This window comes from Schistocerca cancellata, chromosome 7 (genome assembly GCF_023864275.1).
Source record: "Schistocerca cancellata isolate TAMUIC-IGC-003103 chromosome 7, iqSchCanc2.1, whole genome shotgun sequence".
In the NCBI taxonomy this organism is placed as follows: domain Eukaryota; kingdom Metazoa; phylum Arthropoda; class Insecta; order Orthoptera; family Acrididae; genus Schistocerca; species Schistocerca cancellata.
Window position 1 is genome coordinate 468,831,229 of NC_064632.1, and position 11,132 is coordinate 468,842,360.

Sequence of the window (11,132 nt, forward strand, 5' to 3'; positions counted from 1 at the left end):
GGATGCTTTCTGAGGCAGCAGGGTCACCATTTTGGTACTGGAGGGAAGCTTAGAGGGCAAAAATTGTAAAGGGAGACCAAGAGATAAATACAATAAGCAGATTCAGTAGGATGTATGTTTCAGTAAGTATTCAGAGATGAAGAGGCTTGTACAGGATAGAGTAGTTTAGAGAGCTTCATCAAAGTAGTCTCTGGACTGAAGACCACAATGATAACACCATCATTATTATTATTATTCTTATTACTATTATTATTATTATTTCTTTCTATTCTCAGACGTTATGTCTGGTCAAAAATGGACAGTGACGCGGACCTTGATCAAGCGTGACTTCCTTTTAACTGTACGGTACATGTTATATTGCATTTAGGAACTTTCAGGTCATTGAACATGTATCAATAATTACAGATTTTTGTAGTTGTATAGATATGTTTGGATGTAGCTGTATTGCATTGATGTACTGGTGGATATTGTGAGGTATGACTCCTGTAGTTGATAGTATAATTGGTATAATGTCGACTTTATCCTGATGCCACATGTCCTTGACTTCCTCACCCAGTTGGATGTATTTTTCAATTTTTTCTCCTGTTTTCTTCTGTAAATTTGTTGTGTTGGGTATGGATATTTCAATTAGTTGTGTTAATTTCTTCTTTTTATTGGTGAGTATGATGTCAGGTTTGTTATGTGGTGTTGTTTTATCTGTTATAATGGTTCTGTTCCAGTATAATTTGTATTCATCGTTCTCCAGTACATTTTGTGGTGTGTACTTGTATGTGGGAAAGTGTTGTTTTATTAGTTTATGTTTTATGGCAAGTTGTTGATGTATTATTTTTGCTACATTGTCATGTCTTCTGGGGTATTCTGTATTTGCTAGTATTGTACATCTGCTTGTGATGTGATCTACTGTTTTTATTTGTTGTTTGCAAAGTCTGCATTTATCTGTTGTGGTATTGGGATCTTTAATAATATGCTTGCTGTAATATCTGGTGTTTATTGTTTGATCCTGTATTTCAATCATGAATCCTTCCGTCTCACTGTGTATATTGCCTTTTCTTAGTCATGTGTTGGATGCGTCTTGATCTATGTGTGGCTGTGTTAGATGATACGGGTGCTTGCCATGTAGTGTTTTCTTTTTCCAATTTACTTTCTTCGTATCTGTTGATGTTATGTGATCTAAAGGGTTGTAGAAGTGGTTATGAAATTGCAATGGTGTAGCTGATGTATTTATATGTGTGATTGCTTTGTGTATTTTGCTAGTTTCTGCTCGTTCTAGAAAGAATTTTCTTAAATTGTCTACCTGTCCATAATGTAGGTTTTTTATATCTATAAATCCCCTACCACCTTCCTTTCTGCTTAATGTGAATCTTTCTGTTGCTGAATGTATGTGATGTATTCTATATTTGTGGCATTGTGATCGTGTAAGTGTATTGAGTGCTTCTAGGTCTGTGTCACTCCATTTCACTACTCCAAATGAGTAGGTCAATACTGGTATAGCATACGTATTTTATTATTATTATTATTATTATTATTATTATTTGCTTCTGCATATTATACATAGTAATATGAATAAATCAAATTACTGGTCTGCTGCTGCCCCTTTTAATGTTTTTCCCATTATTATTTCATATCAGTAACATATTTACTTGTTCAACACCACATGTGTGGCTACTTGAGGTACATCATTTTTACAAAGCACACACATAAAAATTAAGTGTCCCTTTTCCAACCTGAACAAAGAAGACAATACTAAGGTGATACATTTTTATACAATAGGTCTGATTTTGGTGGCTGATTGTATTGCTATAGTCACCACATTATGCCCTGCCCCCCCCCCCCCTCCCTCCCCCCATTTTTGTGAATCAAAGGGTGCGGCACTGCAACTTACACACAAATCACTGTAATATATGTCACTACAACCTGGAGTCCCATTAATATTAGGAAACTTGCACTTAATCTATCAACTGGATCATGAAAATGTGACCATTTGGTGGAAGGGGGAGGAAGACACTGACAAAGGTACTGAAACAGTTGGAGATACCTGTGGTCATTGAGGGCTCAAGTTAGTATTTGGTAACCCATTGACGTAAGCTAGCTTTAAGCAGTCAGTGGTAACATTATCATTGTGTCAATTCAGTTCAAGGGTGAAGGTTTTGTCTGAGTGAATCAAAACTTTAAAGGGGCCTTTGTACAAAGGAGAGAGTGGAGGTTTAATTGACTGTTTGTGAAGTAGCAGGAAAGCAAATCTTTGTGACAGAAGATGGCTTTGGAAGTATGATGCACAGGTTGCGAAGGTGTAGGTGCATTCATATGTAACTGCAAATTGTGTTGCAAGAATTTAAAATCATCAAGGTGCATGTCAGGGACAAAGGAAATAGTAAAAAATCACCTAGAATCATCAGAGGTTCATTATGCCCAAGCTGGGTGGGGGAACAGCCAATATCATCTTTCAAGGCTGTGTACAGGCCAAACACTATCGAAGGAGGGCATCCAACCATGAGACATATTGACATTTTAAGGTGCAGCATAGGCGCTCCACCACCCCATTTCTTGCAGGATGGTAGGAGGTAGTGTGAATGTGATCACACACACACAAAAGTAATACCTCTGCAAATATTGGTTCTCAAACCGTTTACCCCTATTCATAGTAACACTGTGGGGGGTGCCAAAACTTGCAAACCACATAGTTATCAAACCCTGGGCAGTAGAAATATCCATAATAGGGACAGTTTTTGACTGCCATGTAAAAGTGTCAACTACAATTACAATGAAATGGAGCCTTGTGAAACATGAAGAGGGCCAATGATATTCATGAGGATATGAGTGAATCATCCTGAAGGGACATGTAAAGAAGATATTGCCATGGATACATGCTGGGAAATCTTTGTAGACTGGCAGTGTTATCAACATCTCACCCACTGGTGACAATCACACTGTAAATTGGGTCAGACCACTTTAACAGTAAGCAGTTTTGTGATAGCCCTGATTCCCAGGTGAGCCAGGTCATGGTAAACATTGAAAATAGAGTGGTGCCAGTGAACAGGGGTGAGGGGTGTATCTTATTGCAAAGTGCATCACACCAAACTTTTTGTTGAGAACTTTGCATAGGGAGGAGCTTGAGATGTAATCCCGTGGATGGCAGATCCTGAAGACACTGCCAGAGAAAAGGGTTGGGTACCTGATCGGTGGCCACATCACACCAGACTATGGTGGTGAGTGATGCACAATCCTGTGAGAGGCAGTCAACCATGACAGTGGCACGGCTGGTGACATGGCGGATGTCTATGGTGAACTGCACTATGAAGTCCACTTGGCAGCATTGGCGAGGAGAGATGAGCTCAGTTACTTGTTGCAACAGGAATGTTAGACGCTTAATGTCTGTAAGTACTGTGAAATCACGTCCTTCAAGTCATGGCCTAAAATCCTTGATGGCCAGAAAAATTTCAAGTAGCTCTCTGTCAAAGGCACACCTGTGCTGTTTTGCTGTGAGATATTTTTGGAAAAGATTGCCAGAGATTGCCAAGATGATGATGCATGTTGTTGTAATACAGCTCCCACTGTAGTTTGGCTAGCATCAACCATCCAAGCCAGTGGTGCCCCTTGGATAGAATGTCCCAATAAGGAGGCATTAACAAGTGCCAGTTTCATAGAATTAAAGGCAGAAATTCCTTCAGATGTTCATGGTACACACAGGTTTCTGGAGGTGTGTTTACCCAACAGCAAAAGGTTGAGTGGTGGAGCATCCCTATGAAATGGTGTAGGCCTCAAATGTTTGAGGTGGAGGTAGTTATTGGATGTCATATACACTATCAAGTAGAGATGCAAATCTGAGCTTCGTGATCTTGTTACCCAGGAATTGTACCTCTTGCTTGGCTAAATTACATTTATCTACATTGATCATAATGCCAAAACTTCGGAGTCTGCTGAAAACTTGTTGTAAATGATAGCACTGGTGTTTGAGACTGGAAAAAAATCAGAATATCATCCATGTAACAAAATATGAATGGAAACTCTTGCATGACTTCATGCATAAAATGCTGTCACATTTGTACTGTGTTGCAAAGGCTAAATGGCATTATGTGGTCTTCAAAGAGTCCAAATGGCATTATTATGACAGGTTTATGCTTATTTATTTTTGCCATCAGTATCTGTGTAAAAGCTTTGGCACAGTCAACAACACTAAAAGTATAGGCAGCTGCCATATTAACGTCCATGACATTCAGAAATGGATCAGGCATTGAGGGCCTGATAGTCACAACACCAGCCTCATGACCCATTTTTCTTCTTGACCATGTTCAAAGCAGAAGCCCATGATCTATGAGATCTAGTCACTGATCCATTTGATAGCATTTTACTCAACTCAGACTTAGCTACTTACAACTTATCACAGTTTCATGGCCACCTGATGCCTGGGAGTAGTGGGGATGAATTAGGGGTCAGTAAGTGCACGATACTCTCGCAGTAGCTGACTGCCAAGGTCACCATCCTCTGATACACCATCAGGTGAAAGAGACAAGATTTCCCTGTACTGGCCATATGCTGACAGTCATGAAGAGTGGCATACATGGTCACTTATTCTGCAAAAACAGCAGACACTTTTTCATGCAGTGCTGCATCGCTTTTGCACAGGCTATTAATGGCATCCTGTTTGGCACTGTAGTGAGCTTGTAGAGAATGATTCAGTATCTTTTCATACGACACACATGTGTGTGTTCTGCATGGGTAAAGAAATGATAACAAGTCCTGGAACGGTTGTCCCTGATATTTTTTGGTGATGGAGCCCAATGGCCTCACTCACAATGCAGACTGGCATGGTAGAGATAGTAGGAGAGAGTGGTGCCTTATGAAGACATTGATGCTCTAAATCTGGCATAACAGAAAAATGATGCAAAAAATCAGTGCTGATAATTGCACCTTCGACACTAGCAACAAAGACGGTCTAAGTGAATTGCAGCTCATTGTTGAAATCCAAAGTCAACTGCATCATTCCAAATGTGGCAGGGTCAGAGCCACTAGCCGTAATGAGAATAGGCACCTGCTCACCAGAGTAGCATCTATTATACAAATTAGGATAAACACTAATCTTAGATCCTGAGTTCACTAGCAAATTGTCCCAGTATGTTTGTCCTTTACTGAAAGTCTCGGTGAACCTGTCACTATAGATAAAGTTCCACTGTGTATGGTTTGTTGACACTTTAACTGATGTTGATGAGTATGCACACCTAGTGATACTCGTCTTGGAAGTTTGGATAAAAACATGGCTCTGTACAGTATTGAGCAACTTTGGTGAAGTTTTTACAAAACCAGCAACACTTGTACACTCAGCTGTCATTTGAAGGCTGGTGTGTGGCCTCTTCTTGTCGCTGCAGCCTGGAGCTAAGGTTGTAAAAGAACACCCTCCTCTAGCATTACTCTTCCTCAACAGAATTAATCAGTACCAGAAATAACTTCGAATTTTGAATATTGTCTCAACTGTCTCTCTACTGTTTATTTCTGGATTCATTTGTAGATTAATAGAAATACAATTGTCAAGAGAACCATTTGGAATATTGTTAGTACTGCAGTGTGAGTTAGCAGTGGTCATGCCTCTGATGTGATTGAACCTGTTTTTATATTTTGGAATAACAATGTAATTTCAGCTTTGTTAATGTGAAAATTCAAAAGATAGTGTGATATAGAAAAATGTGAGAGAATAAAATTAACGTGAAAACAAAAAATACACTGCAGGCTTACTTCAAACTTATTATCTCAATTGGAGCCATGAGAACCTATAATGTCAAAAATGTCAGCTTCAAGAATCAGCCCCTAGACATGAAGAACTGGAGCCAACTATCAGAAAAGAAGATAAGTAAAATGTTTATTGTAAATCTTACTCCTCTCAAAACATACTAAAAGAGTTAACTATAAAGGCAATGACAATCACAACAAATGATTTGAGGGAGGGTAGATTACAAAGTGGGTCAGCTTACTTTCTAGCATAATAGCATCACCAGTCTTAAGACAAATCTGTTTTGGTATTATACACTCCCACCTACAATACAGTATTGAGATTTTGGGCGGGGCACCAACAGTATACATGGATAGGGCTTTTTGAGCCCAGAAGAGAGCAATTAGGAAAATAGCGAATATTAGTAAACGTCAATCCTGTAGAGAATACTTCATTAAGTATAATATACTAACAGTGTATTCATTATATGTTCTAAGGACTATACTGTTTGTAAAAGAAAATATGGAGCACAGTATAATAAATAGTGATATCCATAGTTATAATGCAAGAAAAAAAGACGATTACCACATGAAATTCAGAAATAAAAAAGCAACCAATCACAATCCATTTTCTGCTGGAAGATTTTTTTACAACAGACTGCCAAATACCATAAAAATGTTAAAAGGAAACATATTTAAAATAAAATTAAAGCAGCTGTTAATTGCTAAATGTTTGTACTCCATCAAGAATTTTTAATGTTGTATATACTTTATTTCTACTACTAAACTATTATCATTGTTCATGTATGTACTGGCTGACTATGTCCACGACTGTAAAAGTTATTATTGACAAATAAACCATTATTATTATTATTATTATTATTACTGATGATGGCTGGCAGACCAGGAGGGGAAAAATGCATGGTGAGGAGTTTCCAGAAGCTGCTGAGGGTGTAATGCCAGGTTCAGAGCCATCCATTATATCCTCAGATTTCAGTTCACACAAATCTAAATCACCATACCATTAGCAATAGCAACAGTCTGCTTTTCATGCCAATTCATCAATGGGAAGCTCTATCACAGGTAGATTTAAATTTAAGTCAGTGAGAAATGCACCAAAGATTGGAGGAAAGTTTCTTAAATAAATTTTGATTGGAAGCTGAGCAGGAGAGAATTAAAAGTGAATTTTTGAATGGTCCTAATTATAGGAATAGGGACGGTACTTTGAAAGAGTTTTGTAAGACTCAACTTCAAAAATTAACACTCCTTGACAAACCTTTTAACGAAATGATCTTGATTGATGCACTTAAATGGAGATTATTTTATTTAATTTTATTTGTTTATTTAATTGTCATTATCCAACATAAGTTGAAATAGACAATTAAATATTTAAAAATTGATCACATTTGATAGTTTACATGTTTATATGTGTTGTCAGCATATACTATTGGCTTGTCAGGCCATAAAGTAGGCAAGTCATTCATGTATATTCAGAAAAGGAATGCCCCAAGCACTGAGCCTTGTGGCACACCTCTAACAACTGGCAGGACATTTGATTGACAGTTATTTACCATGACCACTTGAGTTCTGTTAGTCAAATATGATCCGATTAGTGTTACCAGAAAGGTTGCAGTGGGATTTAGTACACAGACCTGACGATTCTCTTGAACCATTTTTACAATATGTTGACAGGCTGGATAGGGCAATAGAAAGAACAATGTCCTACAATAATTGGAATGATAGAAATCACAATGGGAACAATTACAGAAACAGCGATAATGGTAACTTCTATCAGCATCAAAGTGTCAATAGAGAGAGTGATTTTGAACATCAGCAGGATAGCAACAATGAGGTAACCATGACGATTTCAACCGAAGAAACAATCTTAGAAGTAACTACTCAGGAAACACCAGTTTGCCTGAATGAAGGTCCACAATTTTAGGGTTAGAAAACACAACAAGTGGATGATCCCCAAGTTACACTTGCAATTAGATAATAATAACAGTGTTAATGATATGGCACTTATATCTGAAACTGAACAGAAGGAATCTCAGATTTCTCATTTATGTTTTGATCAAAAGTTCTGGGATACTAATTTTAATTATGGTGACATAGGTTCTAATCACAAACCAGAATGTGAGAGTAGTGAGATTTCTGATGTAGTATGTACTAATGTCTTCTCTTAGTCAGAGAACAATGTTATTGATGTATGTAAATCAGGTGATAACTTATTGGATCTGAAATAGGTGTAGATGTGAATGAGAGCTGTGAAACAACTGAGGTTGGTAGGTCTGGGACTGGTAGCTTATTGCAAATGAATGTAGGTGAGGTAAGTCACTTTGATGGAGATGAGACTTGTGTTGTTAATGATATTGTTGGTGAGGTAAGTTTAGAGGACTATGACAACAATGAGAACCAAGTATTTGCGGAGTTTAAAAATAATGAAGTTGCAGAGTTATTTGTGAATTATGTTGACAATACAGGTAAGGTAAGTCATGTATGTGATGTTACGGGTGAGAGCCATGGAATACCAGTCAAGTCAAAACAGCTTTTCATTAATGTCATGCAGAGTAAGGATCCAAACAGTAAAGGTGTATTATCTGTGAGCCTAGAGAATAAAGGTAAAAACCCTTTGAAGTTTGTTTGGGACCAGATTGATGATAACATAGCTAAATGTGCATTCTGGAATAAGTCAGCTGTGGTTAGTCCAAATTTGAATCCAAGTTGGTGGAATGAAGTGAAATAAGACCTAAACAGGAAGTTTAATTTTGACAGTAATATATTTTGTTTCCCATCTGTAATAAGTGATGTTAGTTGTGCCACACAATCCATTCATTTTGCTCAGTCTTTAACTGACAATATGAGTAACCAAAGTAATGCTATGATACCAGTAAAGTTGATAAAACCCTGTAAAGACAGTGTGGATGTGGCATTTGATGAAATTGAAAGTGATCTTTTATGTGAAGCGTCTAACAACAGAGAAGGTGATTCAGATTTTGGGTGACCTTCCACTAAGATCAGGATTGATCAGTGGGAAGGGAACTGTTTGCTCAATACACGTAGCCTGATTTATGGTATATCTGAACAATTTACAGCTAATTGATTACATCATCATTCAAAGCTATTTACACTCTGATTACCTGTATTTATCCTGAGTACTGCAGTATTGTATTTGATTGTACCTTGACTTGTGGACAGACTCAAGCTTAACTCTGTTTTGCGTACCCCTGGTCATTGTGACTGTGTGTGTATACTCAAGGAGAGCATGCAACTATTGATTGGGGCTAGATGCTTCCTATAATTACTCTTTACTTATGACTGAACTTACTGAGATATGATTATGAACTTTATTCATTTTGTTGTGTCAAAACACTTTTGCTGATCTGTACCCGGTGTGGTTTGGATTCATGGATCGGTCCCCACATCATAAGCTTAGGCCATAATATGTTTTCATCATTTTGTCTTTCATGAGTCAACATATCCTTAAATACTTTGGTTTATATGGCTGACTGATTTTGTGCTATATTCCTACTCATGATTGAGTATATTCTTGTGGTCTGTACCCATCGTTCTGAGTTTTTTGAGTTGGCTGACTTGTCGTACATTTAGGCTTTGAATTTTTTTCTCTTCTGTTTTGAAGATTTTGGAGGTGTGACTATCTAGATGTAAACTTGCAATTTGTAATTCAAGTAATTTAAATCATCTCTGAATTTATTTCTATCGTTTAGCATTGCAATGTAGTACTGACTTTGTACCATTTGCTTTGTGACAGAATATTTCATGGTCCTGAAAACCTGAATTCAATGTCCTGATATATGTATGAATTGTGACTTGTATAGTAGATATTTTTCTTATGTTTTCTGTAATATGTTATGTATCAGATACTTCTATACATCTGTCTTCCATCTTTTGGCATAATTTTGTATATCGTTTGGCAAACTTTATAGTAAGTCACAAAATATAGTAAGAACATTGTTTCCAAATTTTTTGATGGGGGTACTGTAAAGGGACACCCTCCTCTACCATTACTCTTCCTCAACAGAAGTAGTCCATACCAGAAATATCTTCGAATTTTGAAAAGATCAGTATTGTCTCACCTGTTTTTCTAAAAAAAAATGCATATGGTTTTGTACACAATGTATTATATTTCAGACTAAAATATCTAAAAAGAAATTATTTTATTTTCATTGTTACAATCAATACATAATAGTTCTGTATGTACAGTTCAATTTTTTTTAGAAACATTTGAATTTACAAAATATTTGGCACACTTAAAATTTTATGTTACTAATTACGCAATTTAGTACTGTTTATTCCTGGATTCATTTGTAGATTAATAAAAATACATTTGTCAAGAGAACCCTCTGGAATATTGTTAGAACTGCAGAGTGAGGTAGCAGTGGGCATGCCTCTAATGTGATTGAACCTGTTTTTATATTTTGGAATAACAATGTAATTTCAGCTTTATTAATGTGAAAATTCAAAAGATAGTGTGATATAGAAAAATGTGAGAGAATAAAATTAACGTGAAAACAAAAAATACACTGCAGGCTTACTTCAAACTTATTATCTCAATTGGAGCCATGAGAACCTATAATGTCAAAAATGTCAGCTTCAAGAATCAGCCCCTAGACATAAAGAACTGGAGCCAACTATCAGAAAAGAAGATAAGTAAAATGTTTATTGTAAATCTTACTCCTCTCAAAACTTACTAAAAGAGTTAACTATAAAGGCAGTGACAATCACAACAAATGATGTGAGGGAGGGTAGATTACAAGGTGGGTCAGCTTACTAATGATGGCTGGCAGGCCAGGATGGGAAAAGAAATGCATGATGAGGAGTTTCCAGAAGCTGCTGAGGGTGAAATGCTAGGTTCAGGGCCATCCGGTATAGCCTCAGATTTTAGTTCACACAAATCTAAATCACCAAAAGCAATAGCAACAGTCTGCTTCTTGTGCCAATTCATCAATGAAAAGTTATGGAACAGCTAATAATATTTGCCTGAACATGTGGAAACAAACACTGGAACCCAAAAAGCTTTAGTGATCGATCCAATAGAAAATTTTGCCAAACCAAGGTGTTTAGAATGTGGAGCACTTGAAAGGGGCAAATGCCAGTCACTGCCTCACTATGCATGATCTTCTGTAGGTGTGATTCCAGGGGGGTGGAACAAAACATTCTGAGATGGCATCCTGAAGACCAGTGAAAGACTGTTTTTCAAACACACCTGCCAATTGTTCACTAATTCTAAGGTCCAGTTCCAAAATGACGATAGTAAATTTTTCCATGTTGGACTCTTCACTCTGGAAACAAAAAATTGTAGTGACTTTTGTTAACCACAATTATACATTCGTTGGCCGTAAATGTTGAATTTTTATATTCTTGTTTCCCATGACAATGGTCGATGGGAGCGGTAGACCCTGGAGATGAAT